Source organism: Zootermopsis nevadensis, unplaced genomic scaffold (genome assembly GCF_977971745.1).
Source record: "Zootermopsis nevadensis isolate Lab colony 2312 unplaced genomic scaffold, Znev_1.0 Znev_ptg000032l, whole genome shotgun sequence".
Classification (NCBI taxonomy): Eukaryota; Metazoa; Arthropoda; class Insecta; order Blattodea; family Termopsidae; genus Zootermopsis; species Zootermopsis nevadensis.
The window spans coordinates 1,657,827-1,685,022 of NW_028259164.1; the positions used below are offsets into that span (position 1 = coordinate 1,657,827).

The 27,196-nt window shown below is 37.6% G+C and overlaps 1 protein-coding gene across 1 annotated transcript in view; it reads left to right on the top strand.

The window, feature by feature from the left end:
- Positions 1-27,196, top strand: part of Cph (BCL11 transcription factor chronophage) — a 115,272-nt gene that overhangs the window by 28,175 nt on the left and 59,901 nt on the right. The window lies entirely within an intron of this gene.

Consider the following 27,196-nt stretch of genomic DNA (forward strand, 5'->3'; position numbering starts at 1 on the left):
GCTTTTACTATCCCTACCACACAATCTATCCTCTAAAACCTCATCCACCCATCGCTTTATTCAAACTTACACGTAAAAGGAACCAATACATCAATTTTCATAAATCATAACGTTTATGGAAATGTTTAACAAGGCATTTTCTTCTTCTAATTCCCTTAGAGGAACCACACCCAATAAACATTGATTATTAATTTAGCATAGAGGTCGAGTGTCAGTGGTCAGTGGGGTTTCAGAGTGGAAACTTTGGGTCAGTGACCATCTCGTAGTTATTTTCCAGTCGTTAGTGGACTGCATTAGCAAAGTATACTCCGCGTTTAGCAGAAATCGCCAACACCATCCATCTGACCTCGTGGTAAAACGCTGCTAAGCGTTAAAGTAGCAGTCGTCGATACTTAACGGAGAAAATGGTGACGTCACCACAACACCAAGCCCTCGGCCATATTTCACAGCACATTGTATTCGGTGGTATGGATGGAGCATTCAGGCGTCATGGATTTTAACACATGGGCCTATTTATAACAATTAATAAAATAGCCTGTCGACTTATGGAAAATAAATAAGTTTTTGGAGTTAGAGTATTTTTTTTTTCTTTAAGAAGCTGATAGTCATTCAGCTGGTTAAATTCTCAACCTTTCCTACTGTTATTTTGTTTCTCTGAAGTCGAGATATTTTCTTCAATTACCCGTTTTCATCTTCAGTACGTGTGTACTTCGCTCACGGTAATTTCACACTCAAATAAAAGGACAGGTAATGTTACAATTTTGTAAAATAAATGTTTATGTGTCTATATAATAGGTTAACTGGTGTTTTAAGTACATTGCATAAATTCTCATGGCAATATGAAACTAGGATAAATTTATTGAACAAGGAATCAGGTTTGTGGTGTCCGAGACTGTACTGACAACACTATTAGTTGCGAGTAAGAGGAAGGCTACTTCAACTGTTTGGCGTGGTTGCATGACTGACAGAGGTCACACCCTTAGAAGAACCTTATTCACCCCTTGCTTCTCCATCAGATTTACATTTCCCCCTACGTCTCTAAAACAAGATAAATTAACTCTTCTTAACAAAAAGAAACCTTACGCTGTAGTTAAACTTATATAATTTAATTTTTACAGAATTAAATTGAATTTGTGTTTAGATATGATCCACTTGCTTTGATTATGGACTGATGTGTTGTGTGGTTGCTTATATGTGATTATAGCTAAACGAGCTACTCAGCGAACCTGATCATATCATAACAAAAGCAATACAAAATAAAATGTGCAGAAAAATATTGTAAATTTGTCATATTTGGCGTCTAATGATCAGTGTTTGTTTGAATACGAATGCCAGACCGAGACGAATTCTCAGGACACGATAAGGTGCATTGAGTCTTGGAGGCAGCTTTTGTGTTGTACGGTAGTTATAGAAGTAATAATCGCAAGTTGTAACTTGTAGAAGCATTTTCAGTCGACTGACTGAGCGAGGACAGGATGTGTACTCTCTGAATCTAACAGAGAGACAAAGACAAGTGTCTCTTCAGCGACCACATAAAAACTGTACCTTTTCTGTAGATGTAAATATAGAAGTGGCAGACATCGTGAAGCATCGGGGAGACATCTGAAGCTCCATAGACGACATCTACTCTCTGACTTCAGCGGACTCTGTTCTTAAGGGAAAACGAAGAAGAGATGTAGCAGTAACTTGCTACTATTTATAGACTAGAAACAAGTTAGTAGATGTCAGCATGGAGTAACAGACAATTCTGGTATGTTGGCCACACCGCGACGTCATCGGGACGATAGGACGCATTTTAGATGTTGTGGCCTTTGTTCCTGTAATGTTCTCGCCGAAACAAATAACTTTGGTGTTTAGCGACGTTTTCACACCGCGCTGAAGAAACTACCATCACCGTGGCTCAAACCCGGGTCTATTATTACCTTTCTAACATTTTCTGCTTGTTACAGGGTAAAAGCATGTTATTATTTTGTCATTCTCGAACTATAAGCTAACAAACACATATACCCACAATTTTAAGTTTATAAACTGGTATGAGATTATTTTTAAAATTTCGTTTGCATCAGCTGTGTAAAAATATATCGATTTTAATTATGGCAACAAGCTTTCAAGAATCTGTTAGTTAAATTTTAAACATTGGGCTTAGTCGTAGAGAAACTTCTGATTCCGTAAAGACTAGCTAAAGGATTGTCCCATTCTCAAGGACATTGATCCGTGGAATTTTCTAGTTAACAAATCTCCGTACAGTTACAGGAAGGGACGTTATTTGAAAGAAGTTCACACGCTTAGATCGTATTCAGCAGGTCTGTGGGTTTAATCTCGACCCCGACTGTCGTCCAGGCTCAATTTATATCATCATCGTCGTCAGGGATTAGACACTAATCCCTCTTCCGGCTTCAAATTGATTTTTCCATCTACTTCGTGGTCGAACTCGATCTATTTCCCGTTAGGTTTGTAACTGAGCGCAGCATTAGGAAGTCTTTCTTCAGGCATTAATTCAACATGTTCTTCCATATTCTCCAATTTTGTCGATTACATTAAAAATATTAAGTTTTTTTCCGAATGTCTTCGTTTCTTATTCTATCTAATCTAATACATTCTTAGTTTCATAAAAATACTGTAATTATACCTAAAACTATGCCATGGCATCTTCTATAATTAATTATTTATTAACCCTTTGAAGCCGAAGCTCGTCTGAATATTATTTACGAATCCAGACCGTACCGCGAAGAAAACACTTCACTTAACCATTACGAAAATCAGCTGGTTAACCCTTTGAAGCCGAAGCTCGTCTTCATAATATTTACGAATCCAGACCGTACCGCGAAGAAAACACTTCACTTAACCATTAGAAGTCGAATCAGGCGGTACCACATAAGATTTAACAAAAGAACATCCCGGTCAAAGCCTTAATCGTCCTATCATTTAATGCTGTGTGATCTGAGATATTGACCCCGTAAATAAGTCTAAGTAAAAGATGATGTGTGGGATGTCCCAGAAGAAGACGGGAGTATTCCTTCCGAATCGAACGACGATCCATATTTTACATGGCAAGGACGACAAATTGTTTTTTTTCGCACTGTTTCTAAAATCCGGTGGAGCTAAACTACAAAGTGGTCATCTGATAAGGGAGGTTGAGTAGCCGGCCAGAACCAGAAGGACCTCAAACTGGACAGGAGTTTGGAGTCTGAGGTCTTCAGTGCCAAATTTCATCTAAGATACTTTTATGTTGATTATGACGATGTGAACGTGGGAAAAGAAAAATGGACGCCACATAATACATCATCTGTTAAATTTTCTTCGCGGTTTTAAGAACTTTTTAACCGAGTATCTTTTCTCTACGTCCGTCGATGTGGTTTGCTTCATTCGACATGTACGGAAACCGCTTTATGTAGTTATGTTCACTGTGCCCCAGCGGATTCCACTAACTGTCAACTACATCGTACAGAGTCCTTCCTGAGAAGCTGTTAGTCGTTCACCAAAGTTAGAAATATCCTGTCTTCTATGAAAGATAAAAGACTATCATAGTATTCGCTACAGCAAGACACTGGACCTTTTACCGAGCCAGCTTAAACCAGTCCATGTCTTAACATAACATATAACTATTTGAAATTCATGTTGATATTTACCTGGAATCTATGTCGAATTTTGTTGAATAGTATTTTTTACCTTCATGTTTCTCCAATGAAATATTCTATTAATTTATGAATTTTGCGTGCCTGCTACATGCCCCGTCAATCACATTTTTCTTTTCGGTTCGTTCACCGTAATAATGCTATGTGAAAGGTAAAAATTTAACATAATTACACTTCCTCATTCCTCCTAAAACTTCTTCTCTCTTTGGTTCTAATATTCCTCTCAGCATCTTGTTCTCTGTGTGTTAACGAGAATATTCTGCTTAGGGACAAAGCCGTATTTTTCAGGATCAAACCCCACAGACGAAATACAAAAATAGCTCGAAAGTAACCTACCACAGACCCCCAACTCTTTTATTTTATTTATATTTTTTTATTTTCCTTTTCCTGGAGCAGATGACTCGCTTGGTGGATAAATGTGTCTGTACTCACAGCCCCTTGGAATCCGTGTATGTCTGTCTGTCTGCCTGTTCAGGGAGGGTGAACAAGAAAGACATTACTAAAATAAAAGACGTCACCACCAGGCAAAGAAGTTCGTATGAATACAGATTTATGTGACATTTTGTGAAAGTGTTAATTTTCGAAGTACACGAACTTGTCTCTCACCTCACAACACCTAGAAAAGAATACCAATATGCCCTAAGAATCAACTTTATTAGAAAGGGTTTTCTAATAGAAACACTAATAAACTGTTCCAAAGTTTATGGAAGTATTAAGTTGTTAAAGAAAGAAACGTTTAAGAAACTTAAACACTACTGTCTCATCACGTCCGTAGTTCTCTACGCACGCACGTGTGTAAATGATGACTGAACAACGTGAAGACCAGTCTCTGCCGTTTTGCCAGTGACTTTTGATGTCCGCTGCACCAAGTCGTGAAGATTTTGTGGTTTTGCTGGCGTGCGTAAACATGATCCTTAAAGGAGTTCTCTCTGCTTCAGATGAAGACGAATGTGCAGGTCTGTTTCTCAGGACGTCTTGTAATTCTGGGCCACGTCTGGAAAAGGAAGGTACGAGAGGGTGGGTGTTGGGGTTATTTTGGTTTCACGCAAGGGGGAGGGGGGGAGGTAGCAGAAGGGTGGCTCCAGACGACAATTCTGATTTAAACTCGTCTAAACTTAGTTCTGGCCAACTTTAAGTGTTTTCTGCACGCCACAAGATCGCCCTGTCTCATGTTAGGAAGAAGGAAAGATGAAGCCGTGGTTCTTCTGAAGATGGCTGTCTTCTGGGTTGTGTATTCATCGCCCTGACGATGGAGGCAACATGGACCTCTGAAACGTCTGTAAATTTCTACCAGACTGTATACGGCGCTGCAACCCAGCAGACAGCCATCTTCGGACTCACATCCTTGAGAACCTCAAATCTTACCTCGTCGTTCTTCCGCCATTAGAACACGCTGCTCGTTTCGTAGCTGTTTCATTACTTTAAAGATTGATCCGATGTTAACGTTTCTAATCGTGACGTCAGGTTAACATTCCGCCCACACAACAATTCTTGGTCATAGTTACGTGTTTATGAAGAATCTGCTACATGCTTCGACCTTAATTTGTCATCTTCAGGTTGTTTATGTGTTCGAAAAGAAAATAATTGACTGCAACAGAAAATGTGTGTAAAAATTAACAGTCATATATTTTTTCGAGCACATAAATAGAAACAACCTGAAGATGACCAATTAAGGTCGAAACATGTGGATTTTTTTAACAAATATTGAAAGTATGACCAAGAATCGTCGTGTGGCGGACTGTCAACCAAGCGTTCAACACAGAACAGGATGCATATCTTAAAACTGTAATCGTTACATTCAGGGTTTTCTTTGTTATAAGTTCCACGACGAAGTGGATTCGTTTAGGGTCCTTTATAACAATAGTCTACTTTTTTAACGCTTTGAGACCTAGTGATACCATTATGTGCTGCCTACCTTAACTGTCAATAAATCTGTGTTTCTCTCGCAGTGTTTCGTATGGCTCTCAGAGTAAACAGTAATTATTCATTTAAATAATGTTAATCTATTATTTATTTTAATCCGTCTTATCACAATATTTAAAATTTCTTATAATTAAGATAATAAAATATCATTGATGTTCCATATCGATTGATCGATTTACATTTTGGAACATTTTACACAACATGTTTCAGTTTTTATAAAACCATCATCAGGTGTAAAATATGGTTTTATAAAAACTGAAACATGTTGTGTAAAATGTTCCAAAATGTAAATCGATCAATCGATATGGAACATCAATGATATTTTATTATCTTAATTATAAGAAATTTTAAATATTGTGATAAGACGGATTAAAATAAATAATTGTTATAATATTCACAATATGACGCAATTACACTATCTTATAATGTTAATCTAATTACCCTTGCAATGGAGAAGTGTTGTGTGTTTGGTGACATTATATTAGGCCTTTATTATTAGTTCATTTTATTTTGCCCGTTATTAATTGTATTTATTTTAACATTTAATGTGCCCCACAGAGTACATAAATCCTCTCGACTTGAACTGTTTTGGAGCCAAAAATATTTTTATCTTAATACCTATAGAAACCATCTTATAAAATACGTTCCGCCATGTTGTTTCGTAAGGCAAACAGACTGTAATAAAACTTTAATTACAATGCATATTTTCGTTTTATCTTAGATGAAAGGTTAAAAGCTGGGCCTTTCCAAAGACTTAGAACGTGCAGATATCTTCTTAATCCAGTATGAATTGGCCGCGTTCACTCCATAACAGAATTCCTGCCTCATGACTAAAATATAATTCTCTGCAAGGAAGCATATTATTCTTATACTTGTCGCAAAATATCTCAGAGCTTCGTTGACCGCACGCGCTGGTGTACAGACAGAGAGGGACAGAGGAGAAGCCTTAAGAAACTGGCAACATTTTTAAGCCCACCTTCGTGTATAAGTTCCTACGAGCAGAGTAAGGCAAACTTCTGCATTTCGTTTGCAAGTCGTAGCCGTCAGAGTTAGGCACTGTTCCCGAGCTTTGTGGTGACCCACGTCAGAAACATACGTAATAAATCACCAGGGCATCGCAGGAAACAATTTCTGCGTGCAACATTTTATTTATAATAATACACATTTTAATTTGCGAAATAATTATAAATCTGTAAGGTATTGCCTTACATTTTATCTTAAATTCCTCAGGTCGTTTGTGACTTAGACCTGTTTTATTCTCCGCTGATCACACTTATCGTTTCCGAGTAAATATACGAGATGTCAGAGCAAATTTCCGCCACTGACGTCATAAGACTTAGCGACATGTGAAACTGCTTCTGCATACAGTATTATCTTCTGCTGTAATTAACCTAAGGATTGGACAAAAGCAGAGAATAAAACACCATAAAAGTTACGTCACACAGACTCATTATTTGTTCAATGGCTGCACTCACATATTTGTGTCTGGCGGTTCATACTGTAACAAATATATTATTTAATTATTCATATATTTTTACTTATAATTTATTTTACATATAAGTTAAGAAGCCACGGTGGTCTAGCGGTTAGAACGCTGGCCTTGTAATCCTGGGGTCTCGGGTTCGATTCCCGGCGGTGCCCAAATTTATAACTTGTGTTGGGCAAGGCCGTGGTCTAGGCAACACGGAGTTTTCCTCCGTGGCATCCCAACAATTACTCCATTCACACACAGAAGAAGGCAATGGCAAACCACTTCTGGATCATCTGCCAAGATCGTATATGAACAGGTCCCAGTCCGAGAAAAGGATGGAAGGATCCTGTTCATATGGACCTGTCGTCAGACAGAACACTAAATAAATAATAGGTTAGGTAGGTTTAGAACGCTGGCCTTGTAATCCTGGGGTCTCGGGTTCGATTCCCGGCGGTGCCCGAATTTATAACTTGTGTTGGGCAAGGCCGTGGTCTAGGCAACACGGAGTTTTCCTCCGTGGCATCCCAACAATTACTCCATTCACACACAGAAGAAGGCAATGGCAAACCACTTCTGGATCATCTGCCATGAACGTATATGAACAGGTCCCAGTCCGAGAAAAGGATGGAAGGATCCCGTTCATATGGACCTGTCGTCAGACAGAACACTAAATAAATAATAAAAATAAGTTAAGATTTCTTCTCAAACCAAACATGACGCTTTGGTTGAAATATTTAGTGTGCTCACTTCTTTAAAAATTTTATTTAACACTGTAACTCATAAAATGAGAAAACACTCATATTGCAAAAATGCGGTATATAACAATGATGAAGTAATCTTGACTTGACTTTTATGGTCATTCTGCAACAGTGATAAAATTCCATTCACCTTAAGATGTATTAAGTTTCTGTGAGTTGCTGTATATGTGGGCTTAGTATCATATCTTATCTGTGGTGGGCTCGTGGTATTAGGAGTTTATCAGATGCAGGTGCGGTCTGCTGTAAGGATTAAACGCTGGATGACTCTGTGGTGACCACCATAAACACACCCAGCCCACGTATCCTGTCTTGGCACACACACTTCAAACAAACTAGCCTCGTATGATTACGCTGTAAAACACACCACACCAATGTTGGCACAACTGCATTTTAAAATTTCTACTCTTTGCTTGGTTCTTAACACGGCACTTCAGTAATTATGTTTACTTTAATAATTTTATAATTTAATCGAATAAAATGTGTTTGTTTCTTTAGTACAGTGCCTTAGACTTAATGTTTGTTCGATTTAATGGTATTAACGTAATTAATTTATACCGTAAATCTGAAATGTGATTCGGTGATGTTATTAAAGTGGATCGTAAGGAAATAAGTTGTGGCTATTAAATTGGATTAGAATGGGATTCAATGGAGAGTTCTTTGAACATGGTAGTGAATCTCAAAATTACGTACAAGTCAGGAAATTAATTAATAGACTAAGCGACATTCATCTTTTTTGAACTCGATCCATGGAGTTGGTCAAATTTTTAAGAAGGCTGGCTACAGCGACTGAAGAAAGCTTTCAGATAAGCAGCGGGGTTTTATTGTCCAGAAGCGAAGTCCTCCAGTTGCTAGGCTGCTCTGTCACTTTGAACCTCCCACTCTCCGCATTATTTAATCGAACTTAACACGTTAACATGGTTGTGAGAATGGACAGCGGATGGATACAGGTCAGGATTGTGTCTAACAGCGGGCTTTGTTTTCATGGCCACTTTCCGACATCCAAACGCTTTGAATTCAAAGTTTATCTCAGTAATATTTAATGATCCAGTCCGTACCGCGAAGAAAACACAAATGTTCACCATTAAAAAAAAATCCAATGGTTAATACAGCTGATAAGTAACAATCTCTCCCAGGTTGGCACACACGTAAACTCATTAGCTATTAGTCTGGAGACAGAATCATCTTATTTATTGATTAATGTAGTCTAATTTATTAAAAAGCTGTATAGAATCCATATACGGAGGTTTTAGTTGTAAAGACGTACGTCATAATGAGGTTTCCGACTGGCGCCATGGTATGACAACAAAGTCTTTTTTTATAGTATGGTCTTACAAACAGGCAAGTGACACTTAAGCCATTGCAAACAATAATGGCTCCTGTCTCATACGTGTAAGTTTTATATTGGCGTTTAGCCTCGCCTACCTACTTAATATGCTGAGGATGGAGAACGAAGTATTTCGTTGTTCATTTCCGTTGGTGTTATGACAGAAACTAATTAGATATGAATTTCTGCTCAGAATATAATTAACCTATGTAAAAAGCGAATCTCGATTAATGAAACTTTATTTAATTTTCTGCCTGGAAACAAATTAACACGTCCAATTTCACTGAGCAGGCAATCTTGAGAAGCTACCAAGACAGGATGTTGGAAACCTAAATGGTGATATTTATCTTTCAGTTCTAGAACGGTTCTGTAGACAAACGAGAAAATATTTCTCTGGAAATATGAGTTTGAATAAAATGTGAGTAACAGCTATTTGCTGTTAACTATGCTCTTAGGAACTGGCCCTACGTGTATAAATCAGTATTTCAGTGCAACTGTTTTTCGTGTTAAAACATCGACCACGAATCCGGGAGAGAGACATTTAAAATCAATAAAGAAAATTCTATCACTGAAGATTTTTCGAACCCCGTCCTCCACGGTACGAGGCCACATTATGAACCAGCAGGCTTCGTCATGTGAGGTCTTGGTCTGTAATAAAACAAAACGAATAACCCCTGGAAACATTTTCCGGATGAAATCCCTCCTCGCCGGATTAAGAAAAACCACATTTCTGTTATGAACAGTGACTTCCATTTTAAAATATTTAAGTGTCTGTGTGAAACTTATTCGTGAAACGAGTCCCTTATAAGGTAAATTAGAGAATGGAAGCAAAGTGGCTTCTGAAAGCCTTTTGGGTACAGTGCACAACAACATTACTAATTTACGGTAGGATTTGCAGCTACCTGCTTGATGACACGTCTTGCAAATCAACCCAGATGTCGCCATCAGCACGAGGTGTTGTGGCACGGGTCACGTGGGACAGACTCACTGCAACAGTGGCTGATGTAGCAGTCTTAATTGTCTGACTTTCATTTATTTTGTGTTACGTTGCAGTCTCCTTTTGAATGCATGTCAAGTCATCATTAATGATCATTTTTCCATATTATTTGACGTTATGTCCATTATTCTGAAGTTGAAATAGTGTTGTGAAATAAGCACAGAGTCAAAAGGTCACAGTTCATTAACATTCGTTTGCCTCATTCGATGCACATAGATTTATCCTAAATGCTTACCCTTAATATTTTGTCAAGAAATCCCCGATGTTCATTAATGAACGTAGGAGCCCTACACTGAATCTTCTGTCAGCTGAGATAATTTTGCAATATCAGATCGAATTTCTATCAGTAATGCGTTAATAACCTCCCATCCACGTTTAGGTCTGACAAGTTTCCTCTTTCATTCAGATTTTCCAAAGAAAATTAACATTTCTTATCTCCCAACATGTGCCTCGCTCATACATTTCCCTCCAATCTTTGTGTATGACCTCTTACACTTAACATTATTCCAGTGTTGTATTTCGCTGGACAAGTTAGCAGCCATGCATAACAGACAACCCTGGAATTCGTTTCGCGTACCTGTAGAATGAAGTGTTAGATACGCCGTTTTACCATGCCCAATTCCGAATTTTAACACTCAGTTCACTCATGCACGCACACCTGTGTGTACTAAGTAACACATTAGTGTATTATAGTAATGTAACAGCCAGTATGGTCGTCACCCAATTAAGAAAACGTCACGACTTTCGACTCTTCAAAACGCGACCTTCCCTCGTGCGATGATATTTTCCACCTCTGACGTTCATTATGTTACATTTAACAGGGAATTGTATTCATAATTTTATCACTAAAACTTTTCATGTTTATACGTGACAGCTGTCGCCTGTTATCCGTTTTAAGTTACACGCAGGTCGCTGTTTTAACATGAGAATCTGCGGTGTATATTTCATGACGTAATTGTCACACTTGGAACAGTGTCGCAATGGACACTTCAGCGAAATATCTTTGGTTCATTCAGAGCAGTGTGATAAAACTGGCAGTCCGCGGGCCTCAACCAGCCCGAGATCAATTATAACCAGACCCGAGGAATTATTTATTAATATGTCATCGCTTACTACAAGCTCATTTAGAGGTCCTGCTTGCTTTTATCCAAAGGATCTGTAGAAAAAGTCCTAATTCCTATTTCGTCTATTGCTTTACGTACAAAACCCACATGTGCTTTGTCTTTAAAACCTTACACCAGGGGTGGCCAACCCAAATGATCTTTCGGGCCACTTTGGAAATGCATCATAACTCCGCGGGCCACATATAAAATTATATATCCCCATATTAGATTTAGATACACTATAGACATTTTTTTGGAGTGAAAAATTGAAACATAATGAGTTATTATTATTGTGTTTACTATTATTCTTACATGTAAACATAGATAATATAATAATAATGATACTAAGCGTACATTGTAAAGAAATATATAGCACTAAAAATTAAATATAGAAAATAAATAAATATGAATGAAATAAAAATAATGAAATGAATATATGGATGCACAAATAATGTATTTTTTTAATACATTGGTTTTCACTACTTTGGCCATTATAAAATAAATATATTTTGTAAAAGTGTGATGAATCTCGCGGGCCGGAAAAATGTTCAAGGCGGGCCACATGCGGCCCGCGGGTTGGCACCCCTGCCTTAAAGTTAAATGTAAGGTTTCCAGGTGAAAAATTGTGTCAGTAATTTGTGAACATTTCAATAAAAGTTATATTTAAGCTAAAACTATGATGAAATTGTTACGTATTGTTAATGATAACAGAAATTGGCTATTAGTTTTTAGAAATAGTGTCGAGGGGGCCTTAGCCCTTGGGTCCAAGGAATAAAACTATTCTTGGCCCAAGATAATAAAAATGTTGGACCACCCTGATTTAAAGAGTATCTATTCCATGTTCAAAGAGATTATAGAGCTTACATGCTTACTCTTATTAAAAAAATGAATAACAGGTTTGTAAGTGAAAGATAATATTAATATGCTGAGTGTCTTTTGTTTTTTTCTAATGTGACCACATCATGAAAACGTGATTTGATACCGTCTGAGTTATGTTCTGCTCTGACATTAGAATGGAGCTAGCCACGACATTTGTGCAAGCCTTATTAATAGTAATGTTGACTCCGAATGATATTTAAATGTGAAGATCTTGCTACTAGGATGACTTTAATACATGACCGTCTCTGTGTGTATTGTTTTAAGAGTAGCGTCTTCAAGTTTCCACTACCGTGTGAGTTTTGATTGTGGTCCTTCTGAGTCATGTCGTCGTTTCAGCCATGTTTGTCCTAATTCACATTTTTGTTGCTACTGTGTGTTTAAAATAAAAAGCCAAATACATAGTCAGTTGATGTATTGGCGATAGCATTTTAAACAACTAAACTTTTTGTCAGAATAAATATTGAGATTCACGACGGTAAGCTGTCAAGAATTTTGAAGAAACCTTTCTGATCCTCTGAAGGCTTGTCATTCGTCTAGAAGAGACTATAATCCCTTTATTTCTGACCCAATATCAGAGCAATCCGTTCTTAGATAGTCATCTTCCGTTTCGTAGCGCCGTGTAGTGTGGTACAAGTTTACCAGCGTTTCATAGGTCCTTGCTGCCTCTATCATCGGGGTGATAGTTCAACCTGATCGTATGTATTCGCACTGGTAGGTAAGGATTTAATAGGAGACTGTCTTAGCCTGTTATAATGTTGACTACTAACCGAATGTCGCGGCCGAGTGGTTAGCATTCCTTCTTCGTATTTGGGAGGTCCCGGGTTCTAGTCTCGCCTCAGAGGTGAGTTTTTTTTAGTGATTTCTCTTAATCCCATCAGATAAATTTCAGTGTAATACCTTAAAACTGGACATGGCCATCTCATTAAATTTCATCATTCATGAATCAGAGTGTTATTTGACATTGTATAATCTGAGCCTCTGACAACGTCGTTAAATAAAATAATAAATTCTATTATTAGAAATAAGGAAAAGGAAATACCTTTAATAATAACACATATTCAACTGTATTTTATTTGCAAGCTTGCCTGAAAACGCCGAGAAACGATATTGAATATGGCATAAAACTACTCCGAGGTTTGAAACGGGTTCTCCCGAATACAAAAATTGATTTACTAGAGTCACTAATGGGAGGATAATATTAAAATGTATCTTAAGATATAATATTTAAAGGTTGTGGTCTGTATTATTCTGGTTCAGAAGTGTCCAGTGACGAGCTATTGTGAACACGATAATGAACTTTTGAGTTCGATTAAAATGGGTTGAATTACGTTACGAGCTGAGCTGCCATAAATTCTCAAGAAAAACTTTGTTCCCTGAAGTTGTTTACGTGAAGTTATTCAAAGTTAAGGATGTTTTAAATACGGTATGCTGAACCGGTTTGAATCATGCAATGATAAAATTTCTATGTGGTGGATATCAATGCAGGAATAAACATTCGAAAGCTTCTTTTTTGAATGTCTTACACAGATGGCTTTTGCTGTGCGGTGTTGTACTTTTTACTACGTCACTGTGACGTCTTTTAAAGGGAAATACAAGCAAAATACGCGACTGTGACAAAATTCCCACAATAACAAACCTTGTATTCTTCTATTATACTAGTGCTTGTTTCTCCACTAAATTGTTTTTCATTTTACCAAGTCAGCTGCTTGACTTGTAGGTCACTCAGTGACGATAATACAGAGTGTTTAACGTTTAACGACATGCTGATGTAGCCTACAAACCTATTATTATTCATCTCCCTGATGATGAAGGCAGCAAGAATCTCTGAAACTTTGGTAAACTTTTTACCAGACTTCACGGCGCTACACCCCAAAAGACAGCCATCAACCTATTACAGTCTCCGTGATAATTTACGGTGCACAGTTATAATATCTGGCCTAAAATTTAGAAGTTATTCTGTTGTCTGAAACACATTTTATAAATTAAATTTCATTAAAAATCATTACGCAGTTCCAGTCTTTCGTACACGAATTTTAGTAATATTCAAAATTAACCTTTGGGACCTTGTAGTTTTCCATCTGTTTTCAGTCCCTGTTCATTTCAACAAAATATATTATAATAGCTTTCCAACATTCCTTTTATCTGTTAATTTAATTACTTTATTTACGTGTGCATTGAACACAATATATAAACTATAGTCAACAACGAGATCTTTTGATCACAGTTTCTGTTCCAACATCTGATTTCCTCTGTTTAAAAAGTTCATTTAAACTAGTTTTACTTTATAACAATGATATTATGACATTTGATTTCATTTTTGTCAGTTGTCTAACAATGTACCTTAAGTGGTCTAGCGGTTAGAACGCTGGCCTTGTAATCCTGGGATCTCGGGTTCGATTCCCGGCGGTGCCCGAATTTATAACTTGTGTTGGGCAAGGCCGTGGTCTAGGCAACACGGAGTTTTCCTCCGTGGCATCCCAACAATTACTCCATTCACACACAGAAGAAGGCAATGGCAAACCACTTCTGGATCATCTGCCAAGAACGTATATGAACAGGTCCCAGTCCGAGAAAAGGATGGAAGGATCCTGTTCATATGGACCTGTCGTCAGACAGAACACTAATAATAATAAAATGAGGTGGTCTAGCGGTTAGAACGCTGGCCTTGTAATCCTGGGGTCTCGGGTTCGATTCCCGGCGGTGCCTGAATTTATAACTTGTGTTGGGCAAGGCCGTGGTCTAGGCAACACGGAGTTTTCCTCCGGGGGCTTCCCCGGTTTCTCCGTGGCATCCCAACAATTACTCCATTCACACACAGAAGAAGGCAATGGCAAACCACTTCTGGATCATCTGCCAAGAACGTATATGAACAGGTCCCAGTCCGAGAAAAGGATGGAAGGATCCTGTTCATATGGACCTGTCGTCAGACAGAACACTAAAAAAAAAATTAAAATAACAGTGATAATATTTCTGCTTTTAATGATTTAAAATGCGTATGAGTGAATATTTTAATTAATAAAAAGCAAATTTATAACAAATGTTAATTCAAATAGAGAGAGAATTTGGGATTACCTGTTTTAGATTACCTTGTAAGGGTTTTCTTGACTCAAGGGCTCTGTGTCGTAGGTTAACATATTTTCGAGCACACTGTAGAAAAAAAACATTGTCGTCTTCGGCCATGATTTTCGTCGTCATCCGGGGTGAGGCGGGCGAAACTTCCGTCCTTCTTGAAATACTAGTTCGTATACCGAAGTATTGAAACTCTGCAACGTTCAAATGAGAATACGCCCAAAGCAGCTTTCGCTCCGTGCATTGTGTGTCGGCTCGCTGCTCAACCAATCATAAAGGACGGACAGAAACATTTTTTTTGCACCTAATGTATTCACGTTTATACGACATGGACGGACAAAAACCTTGTAATGTGCACGCCCTTACTGAATAGATGCACGTTTTTTTGTTTTGTTTTAAATAAACTTAAGGCATGTTTCAGGAATGTCTTTCCCAGATTGGATGTTTTAAAAAAAATGACAAATGTGTTTGGTTTAGTATACTCGTATACACAGGTATGTGTATATAATTTAGGCGTCATGAACAGGTAGTTCAAGAATAATTCTGAATAGTTTATGTTGATGGATATGTAAATAGAAGTTATTAAGAGTTTTGTAAGTTGTAACACGACTTTCTGTCAGCGGCTGAAAGAGTTAATTTGAAAAAGGTGATATAAGCACTTGTCAAATACGTACTTTGAATAATTGCCATAGTACACAGCAATTGACCAAAATTACATAAACAACTTCTCATTTTTAACTATAATTTTAATTCCTAAATGTTTTTCTTTTATCGTATTCTCTGTACGTTGTTATTTGTAAAAATTAAAAAAATAATAGATTCTCTTGCCAAATCCATGCCCAGAATTTTTGACACATGTTAGTAGAAAATACAGCAAAATGGTCAATCCGTGGTTGTCTTCTGGGTTGTTGCCCCGTGTATTTTGGTCGAAGTTTATCGACGTTTCAGAGGTGGTCGCTGCATTTCGCATCTCACTTACAGTATCTCTGTTACCAGTAATTCCATATCCTTAATCCATAGTACAACACTCCTAATAAAATATAAATTGATATATTGGTAAGCGAATTGATAGGATTTATGTCTGACAGATTCATTTTTGTTTACTTTCAGGTGAGTAAATGTCTGTTAGTTGCAAAAATTCTGCGCTGACGTGTGGAAACTTAGGAAGACTGGGGGAAAAGGTAAGATTGAACACGTGAAGAACAAAATGCTATAAATATTGAATTAAAATTAATTTTATTTATGTGAAACTGTTGGTCTTCGGGTAATATGATGCGGAATGGTAAGCTTTCAGTTTTCTGCGTTTTGCGTATGGAGGTGCGAATTTACGTAATGACACAGCGGGACCAAAGTAGTATGAAAGTCATGAATAAGTTACGGAGTGTAATTTAAGCAAATGTTCTGGGCTTCAGGATGTCTATCTCAACTGTTCTTGGGATAAAATAGGATGGGCATTACTCTAGATGTAACTGGGGTGGCACTAGCCTTTTGACGTGTCTTTAGACGTCGTTGAGGGCATAGCTTCAGGTAATTTATAAAATTATATTTGGGAGTAAAACATTTTCACGACGGTAAGCGTCTTTCAGTATATGTTTTATCGGTGTTAGAATGAAACAAACATATTTTGACATTTTGAGAGGCTAAAAATATATTATTTTATCTCTTTGAAGCCCAAGCTCGTGTACATAATATTTAAGAATCCAGTCCGTACCGCAAAGAAAACACCAAACTTCACGATTACGAAGACTAAATGGTTAACGCTGTTTAAGGGAATAATCGCTGTTTATTCTGAGAATCATAGTAAAATCCACAAACACAAAATGAAGAGTTGTTGTCTTTTAAAGCATATGGTATATATAGTTACCACTGAGCCTTGAAGAGTGATTATTGTAGTTGATATCTAATGGAGGAAAACGGTTGACTTCCACACACTTTCAACTTTCCTTCAGAAATGAGTATGTTAATAGCGGGAGTTCCTTATGAGATCGAGCCAAATTGGATCTGAGGCTTAGCAGTGCGGTCCACCTGAGCTACGGTGGACCAGTCGTGTCGAAAGCAACTCTCGCCGGGTTTTTTTATTTTTATTTTTAATATATTCAAGTGGCCTTACTGAATGTGAGTAAGCCAGCCGCTCTGTAATTGATTGAATGATCCATCAACTAAATTCATCTGTAGCTGTAACGTGAGACCAGTTACTAGCGCGATTTTATCTGTAACTAGGTCTCAGTCACCTCAACTACAAAATCACAAAATAAGATGTTGGACTATTATCTCTACATGTCACGAGCCGATATTGGACCACCGGTGTTTTGTTCACGTGGGTCTCCGTTAAATAGAAGGTTTGGTGGACCCCTGAGCCGGTCTGGGTCCGGTGGCGATTTAAATGTACGTTCCCATGCCAAGAATCGAACTTCGGTCACCCAGCCCACATTCTAGCCACCGTTCAGACGACTTACTTTGAAAATGACTTTTAAACCTGTCTATTACCTACAAAATAATTCCTGCATTTCATATGATTTCTTAATTAAAAAGACGTAATTTATTTTTAAAAAACTGTTTAATGTACCAGTACACAAATAGCTGGATTTTTTTTAAAAAAAATTGTTTATGTGAAAAGTTAATATTTCACGTCTGGTGTGAAATATTTTCTTCACATTTAATTTCATGTAGACTATTTAAACAAACTTCATCATATCAGATTCATAACCACTGGCTTACCTACTCTGGAATGAAGTCTAAATCCTATGATGTACTTGTTGTGATTAGGCAGTGCATATATACCTTACGAATAAAACAATTTATAAATTATTCATGTTCCTTACTGGGGTATGTATGTATATCATACTGGACTGGACACTAAACGGAATGCCAAGTGAAGTGTTCGCATTACATGACTGTGAATCCAAAGTTGTGTTTTATAAAACTGAAAAAAGGACAGAAACAAAGAGACATGTCATCCCGACGTCAAGTTTCCGCGTATTTGTGAGATGCAACGTCGGTGGTCAGCTATAACAAACTGTCTGAAGTGTGCTGAGCCGTTTTCATCAGTGAAACACGCCGAAACGTCCTGTGGATTTATACCTTACCTTACTTCATACGCATAAATTACCCCTTAAATAATTTTCAAAGTATTACTGTCAGTTATTTATTATGTGTCGAAAACAATACACGTTTGGGTAGATTAAATTTGTGAGTTAAACTAAAGAAAAAAAATTCTGAATAAATTGGACTTTACATTTCATTTTAATATTATTCTCTAAAAGAAATTTGTTACAATAAGAATGATCCTGGGTAGTATCTGTCTTATTGCTTTCCATATTACACAACTCTTTACCATTACAAAGATCAAGTGTTTAACGTAGTTTAAGGAAATAAACTCTGTTTAATCTGCGAATCTTATAAAAACCTTTAAAAAAAAGTGTGTGGCTGTAAATTTTCGTTACCACTGGATTTTAGTGTTAAAAATTTACAACCTCTGCACTGTGTCGAAGACTCAGTCGTTTTGTCGTTGACAAAGAAGGAAACTCTTTTACCCAACACTCCTGAGTGTGGAACAAACGCATACATTAGTGAACATATTGATTACTTAACTTTTAGATAAACTTACTTAATTACTTCTAGAGCAGTGACCAACTACTCCTCGTGAGGCGTGGTGCTGGGATAAATATTATTAAGCCACTTAAAAGGACGTGAAGAAAGAGTTGTCTGTTGAAAGGAATCATGTTACGCTGACCACACACTTCTGAATATATCCGAGTGTTCCTTCCACACAGCATTCATTCATACTGAACAACGGACCGTAGTGTGTTATAAGTAAATTCTGGAATAATGAAACCCTTTTACAAGCGTTAAAACAAATAACGTGGAATATCGGCCCATGAAAAGTCTTCTACCATTGCAATAAATTACAAATGCGAACAAAACTCCATGCCGCTATCGGGATTCGAACCCACGATCCAAGTTTTCGTAAGGCTTGCGTCGAATAGCGATTGGAATCGATACATCCATAACTATTATACTATTTTTTTTTACATTTAATGCTATTTGTTAAACATTATAAAAAAAGAATAGTTACGTTTAAGAAAAATGTTTTTGTGACGACAAGAATCGATGTGAAAATTTCCCCCATATAGCGAAATTTCCATACAGACCAGATACCATATTAATTCTTCTGTTTTTCCAAAATCGTTGCTCCTCGTTTGATGCAGGTGGTATCAGGTCGGCCTACTGAGAAGTACAAGACATTAAACCAAATTTGGCGTGTTTCGGACAATCGGTACAGGGAGGAGAGAGATGAATGCCATCTGTCGAGATGAAAGTTGTCCTGGTCACAGGAGTGGCCGGCCGTATAAACCGATACGGCACTGGTTAAGGTGTCGTCTGGGGCAATGACCTCGCGTATAGTCTTTAAATAAGGTGGGCGTTTCCCCCTGATGGCACAAACCGACTGTAATTACAACACGTCTCTCTGGCTACTGCTCTTCGCGGTTATTCATCTTGTCTGTGTTTCCGGGCATTCTTTTATCTGCTGGACCACTGAGTGGATTCTGTAAAGACTGGTAAATTGCCCGTCCAGAATGACGGGAAAATTTTAAGTGGTACACACACAAAATCATAAATATTATCCCATAAAGCCCAAAATCCCTCAAAATTATTTCCATGGCAACGGTTATAACTCACATGATTCGTAATGCTAACAGATCTGACTAATCTTAATTTTATAATCTACTTATTTTTTTTTAATTTACTGCAATTCTGAATGTCTTAGCTTTATAAACAACCAAAATTACAACAAAGTAGGATACAAAATTTTGTTGTTTAAAAGTCTGGTGATTCTGTGACGATATTAAAACTGGAGCAGTAAGCCTATCTCCTGTTTTGTATGGGTGTAAAAATTTCGTATCTCACTTCAAGGGAAAAACACACACTGAGGGTATTTTAGGAGATTATCTGAACCAAAGAGGGATGAAATGTCAAGAGGTTGGAGAAATTCGCTTCATTACGAACTCCATGAATTGTACTATTCACCAGATAAAATAAGGATGACCAAATCAAAGGACGGTGAGATGGTGGACCATGTGGCACACGCGGTATAGCTGAAAACGTATGTGGCGCTACAGAACTTTAATTGGAGAGCCTGAAGTAAAACGATCACTCGAAAGACCAAGGCGTAGATAGCAGAATAATATTAAAGTGTAACTTAAGGATTTAGGGGTGGGATGGTGTGGACTGATTTATCTTACTCAGAATAGGGCCCAGTGGCGACCTCTTGTGAACATGATAATGAACCTTTCAGGTTTAGAGAAGGTAGCATTTATTGATTGGTTGATTGTAGGTTAGTTTCTCAAGAATTGTTCTGCCTCATGGAGTCGTGTAGTTAGTTAATTTGTTTGTTATTAAGTAAGTAGATTGTGTACACCGAGATGCAGTGCTAAGAACGCGCGACTCCGGTCCAACACTCCAGCCCTGGGGTTCTTACATTAATCGAGGACGAACTGCCTGACCGCGGTGATTCACATTAATTCATGTATCAGCAACACGAAGCAGCACTCTGACGCCGAGCGCTGGGCCGTGTGTCAGAACGCTGAAGAGAAACTGAGCTCAAATTTGCGTTGTCTGAGATATTGACTGATAATTTTGTCTCTTATTGGACTTAATTTCTCACATTTGTTGACGTTTTGATTTTTATGGAATATCTTACAGACAGTTTTATAAATTTATTTTATTATATTCTACTTCTAATCATTTCAAATAACTTGATTAAAAATTTTCTTGGATATTATCCATCGTCTAGTAGATAAAATGTAAAACGACTTTTCGGACCTTGGGTCCGGAGATAGGGATTAGTTCTATCTAGTGGGCTCAACTGAGTAGAAACCTGAAGACGGAGATAGAGCCCCATCTCCGAAACGTCGTTTTTACGTTTTTTTATATTTTATCTACTAGACGATGGATAATATCGAAGAAAATTTTTGTTCAAATGACTCATCACCATCGTCAAGAAGTTTTAGATTTGATATTTCAAATAACTGTTTGTTATTGCAAGTCATGATAGCAACTGTATAATGTTCTTAAAGCATTGTTGTGTGACGACATGGCGGTGAATAATAGAACTTTGGAGAATGCTGATGTTTATGCGAGGTCTTTTCGTAAGATTTTGACCAACAGGTAAGAAATTTCGTAGTGTCAGCACATTTTATTTTATGGGAAATCCGGGGATAAGAACGGACACTTTCGCCAGGTCTTGATAAATGTGACTTATTTTGTTTTTGTAGATATGTTGAGGTTTCTAACGTATTGACCACGCTTGAAGCATACGAGCTTAGGAACGCCTGCTAGTGACGCAACCCAGTTGACATTAATGTAATTATTGAATGCTCACACCATGTGAAGACAATGTGCTCCTGCAGTGTTCGATAAAAGTTTTTTGTTTCACTGGCTGCAGCTACAGAAATTGCTTCGCTGCTGACTTCTACAAGGTTAGGGGGTGAAGAACGCGTTCTTTTTCACACGTTTTGTGTAAAACTGGAATTGAAGTAAATCACACAGAGGAGATGACTCGTTTGCTGCAAATACGTAAACGTTGCATCGTTCCACTTTATTAACAAGATATAGAATATGAAATTATTTATATTTTATTTTTATTTAGTGTTCTGTCTGACTACAGGTCCATATGAACAGGATCCTTCCATCCTTTTCTCGGACTGGGACCTGTTCATATACGTTCTTGGCAGATGATCCAGAAGTGGTTTGCCATTGCCTTCTTCTGTGTGTGAATGGAGTAATTGTTGGGATGCCACGGAGAAACCGGGGAAGCCCCCGGAGGAAAACTCCGTGTTGCCTAGACCACGGCCTTGCCCAACACAAGTTATAAATTCGGGCACCGCCGGGAATCGAACCGGAGACCCCAGGATTACAAGACCAGCGTTCTAACCGCTATAAATAATGATGTTACCTGTCAGTATATATTGAAGGGCAGATATTTTATTAATCTTAAGAAATAGGAACAATTGTAGAAGGAAAGACTGATTATTAGGCCACGTCTAATATTATTTGAAACACTGCAATACTTCCAGACGGACGTACTCCTCCACAACTTCATTTCTGGATGATACAAAAACAACAACAAAACGTTTCACCCACACAAAATCATGTTAAGCACGACGTACATACAGAACAACTTCGAATACGATATTAAAAATACAATAAATCTAGAAGAAAACATCATTTGAAATCTGATAAACATCTGACTAAAAGTTGCATTTAAGAAATTATATTTAAGTTTATATTATTCTATACACCTGAAGATGGTTCTTATAGAACTGAAACATGTCGTGTAAAAAGTAAAAAGTGATGATCTAATGTAAATCGAACATTTCGATAGAGAACATCATTTAATATATTTTAAATATTTAAATGTTAATTACAGTAATATTTTAATATTTAATAGGAATTTTATTGTGATTAGACTGATAAGATTTAAACAAATATTATTTGAATAGTTGCTAACAGTCGCTCACCATGGTAAGACATTCCTCGCCTTTTCTATAACTTTAAAGTGCATTTATTTCTTGATCTCCACAATTGTCTCTTTCTTATATCTTTTCCTTCTAAAGTACTGTGTTGTACTTCCGTCTCCCTCAGACTTATTTTATACTCGGCATGAATCGGTCTTATTAATTCGATTAAATCTTAATTCCACATACGTTTCTCTTGCTATTATATATTTTATAGCAATAAAATCAATCACATGCTTTGTTTTTGTTTGGAAGCTACTTATACCATTTTTAAACTGAACAGGAAATAAATGTAGAAGCAGGATGATACAGGCCTATATATTTTATGATTTCGATATATCACTTCTGCTGTTTGTATGACTGACTGGTTTATCAGTGATTATGAATCATTGAGTGACGTACTTCCCTATACGTCAAGGGAAAACTTGTCGTAGCTAATTTCGTCACACGAGCTGTACATGAGCAGAGCGGAAATCGTATTTGGAAATTGAAGTCAGAGTCTCACAGAATTGAACACAACTTTGTACATCCCTGCTAAAGACTATTATTAGCTTCATATCATGTTGCGTTTCAGAGAAACAGACTATAAAACCCAAATCCTCCTGCAAAACGCTTAAGAGCTGGATAATGGAACTGAACAAATCTTTGATGTTTCCTGACAAAATTTTCCTTTGCCTTTACAGTCAATAAAATGTGTCGCTGTTTAACTTCATTTGAGGTGGGCGTCAGCTACCTAAACTTCCGATCACTCGATCCAGAAAGATCATGAATGATCCATGTCATTGTGGTGCAGAATTCTTCTGCAGGGCCCAGCATCCCCGAAGAGTGGAAATCCGATGTCTTACGCAAAAAATTACATTACGCTTGAATTTGCCTTTGCACAAAATGCAAACTTGTCAAATGTTAACCTAAAATCATTATTTTATCTTGTTTAAGCGATTTTATCTCATTTATGTAAACATATTGGCCAGAGAATAATTTATTTGCTTCGTTATATTCAGCAAGTATCATTTTTAATGTTGAAAAATATAAACTAATAAAATGTGCTTAACACTAAGCTTATATTGCCGTTGTTGTGAACAACGGTAACAATATTAAAAATCACGTTTTTCATCTTTCAGAGAAAGACAAATAAAATTCAACAGCTTTTTTTCTCAGAGACTCAAATTATTCTTAGAGAAAGACAAAGAGTTCTATCCGGTCGAATTATGCAACATGCAAAGCGTGACGTCATAGCCCTGTGACGTAACTCTGATATGCCTCTTTGTTGTCTTGGCAACGTGAAACCATGATCTGCTCTTGCAACTGACATGAGTAAAATCTTATCGGCTTTTCAGTCTGGTGCTTATTCTCAAGTTATGTTTTTATTTTATTACGAGTTTCAGTATTCTTCTCTGTTTTCTTTTTCGCTGTACGAACACAGATTAAGTTATCGGAAATTTTTTTAGCATTCTTCGTTGCGTGGATAAAACAAATATATTGTTCAATTTTTAATGTACTACACAGGCTACGCAAAGGGCAGGGACTTTTTTTCATTGAGGTGTGCAATAAGGACTGATCTCTGTGGAGTAAGTGGTTAGTTAGCCAAGTGGTGAGCATATATACCACTTTCTTTAATATTCGACAACACACTGTTTATGGGTTTGATACGATTCTCAGAATAAACAGCGATTATTTCCTTGAACAGCGTTAACCAGTTGATCTTTGTAACGGTGAAGTGTTGTGTTTTCTTTGCGGTACGGACTGAATGTATTTCAGAGAGTTAAAGAGGTCAGTGAAATGGAATGTTGTACTCACAAGTCAAATTGACGTTCCACATTACGCATTTAATCTAAGATTACGAAATAACATAGTTTGTGGTTAAATTTAAAAATATTTGCAAATAGTTTTGGTTCCGTTAAATTCGAGTCGGCCCCTGTCACACAATCGGAATAAACCCGCTTTAGTTTTTATAAAAATAAAACAATTTCCAGATCCTGAAACACCTGTTTGTGCACATGGGAATTCATCCAATTAAAATTACTCATACATTTCTGTGACTTGTGAAGGTATTTGTCGTCCACGTGGAGCCCTTCTTGTGGTCAATGTTATGTTGTCAGCGTCATATTGGAGGGAAATAGGGCTGGTTCACTATTCGTAGAAGTATCGATTAATTTAAAAAAAAATCGTGTACAAAATTCAAGATAAATATTAATTACCACCACATGACACTGGCTACTGACTGGACGACCGGGGTTCGAATCTCATTAGGGGCAGGGGTTATTCTCTTGGCCTAGACATTCAGACAGGCTCTGGGCGAATTTTAATAAAGTTAATATATTAACCGAGATTTGGTTTTTAATTAAATACAAATAGGCAGCACCCAATTACTGCCCATAATTTTTATGTGAGTGGCCAATTAAAACAATGAAAATTGAATTTATTCTGACATGGAGATCGACGTTATGTAGGATAAATTAAATGTATACTGTACGTTACTGCAAGTAAACCGGTGAACTCTCGATCGCAGAAAGGCGCCTGGGAAACTCGAGGCCAGGTGTTTATCTGACCCGCACCACAGTTGGACCTGCTACCTGCACGTCGGTCTGTCTGTCGTCAGGTACTATGGACCCAACACAGACTCATCCTCTCAAGGTCGACAGCCTGATAATTTAATGACAGGTAACATGATTACGACTTGAGAAGGCATATAGAGAAAACCGCTTGCCGTTTCAACTTTATCATCTGATATGAATTACTCGTAATGTTTATATACACTTTAAAACCCAGTGATAACCACTTGTATCGTATGCTTCAATATAAGTAACTATTTATTTTATCCAGGGTTCAATTCCCGGTGGTGCCCGAATTTATAACTTGTGTTGGGCAAGGCCGTGGTCTAGGCAACACGGAGTTTTCCTCCGGGGGCTTCCCCGGTTTCTCCGTGGCATCCCAACAATTACTCCATTCACACACAGAAGGAGGCAATGGCAAACCACTTCTGATCATCTCTGCCAAGAACGTATATATGTATGAGCAGGTCCCTGACAACCTGAAGAGGTTGGAAGGATCCTGTTCATAATATATGGACCTGTCGTCAGACAGAACACTACAAATAAATAAAATGTATTTGTGTGTTTCGTACGATTCTCAGATTAATTAAACTTGGATTATTTTCTGAAACAGCACTAACTTTTGTAACTGAAGAGTTGTGTTTTCTTTGCGGTACGGACTGAATTCTTAAATAATATTAAGACAAGCTTTAGTTTGATAGGATTTGTGATTCTTTTGAGATGCATTAGTAGAAGACCAGTTTGATTACGACCTTTAGGTTCGGTCTCCGTGTTTACTGGTCTCATTGCCGCGTCATCACTTTTACCTTTTGCTCTACTATTATCAATTCTTTCCACTTCTGTCACAGAAACCCCCAAAAGGGTAAACAGTTTTCTAAGAAATGGTTGTAGTGGTGACAACGAAGCCTTTTCAGAACCACAAAAGAGATGCAGCCAAAGTTCGCGTTGCAAAGAAAGGGTTGAGGCCACACTGTCCGGGGGTTACCGTGAGAAAAACCTCGATTCCGTGTTTGAGGAAACATTTTCTCACCATTTCCTACGTAGGACCATTTCCGGGTACACACGTATCCAGCAGATAATTGTGAATTTAGAGAATTGGTTTCGAGCAATATTGATTACGACTATGTTTATGTCGCTGGCATACTGTGACGAACGTAAACCGTACTTTATTTCCGGTCCGATTGTCTACTTTAACGTCGCCGGATGAAAATCGAAATTGTTTGTCAAACAACAGATGGTAGCAAATCTAAACAAAACTTTACGTCATATTTTTTTGTATTTAAATTATTTGTATTCAAATATATTTTGGAAAACAAATACTCAGTATTGGACATTTTACTTTGCCTGTGACTTTAAGACCCATTTTACGCTTCGGTTGTCATCCGTGCTTCCATCATCAGGTGAAACTATACAACCTGGGCAGTTGGCGTCGTTGAAGAAGTCGATTTTAATCCAAGTGCACTCATCTGATTACGTCCAACAGTTTTAACTTATGATGGAAGCAGATACAGTTTTCGAAACGTTATGAGGTTTTTAAACTTACAGACAAGGGAAAATGGAAATTATAAGCATCAGTTTAATAAAACATCTTCGTCACGAACCGGGGCGACATTGCACCTCCTCAGACATCGTCGTGTTCTCGTCTGCCAGACGTAGCCAGGCAGGACGTAGTCTCATGACCTCAGGTACACCAAAAGACGATCCGAGGTTCTCGTTGCTGGAGAATGCGAATGTCCAGGTCCAGGAGAGGTCGTGTTGACCGGCAGGACTGACGTTACTGGAGCGTGGGAACAAATCGTATCTTATGCTGCTCACCTCCGTCTGGCACCTTGCACCTTCTTGTTCTCGTCGATTTCTAATGCAGGAAATTTACAGTGCAGAAGTCTGTCAGTTGTTAAGGAGTTCCTCACTTGCGAGTAATGTCGGCAGTAGCGGTGAAAGGCAAATAATTTCTGCTCAGTTCGTATT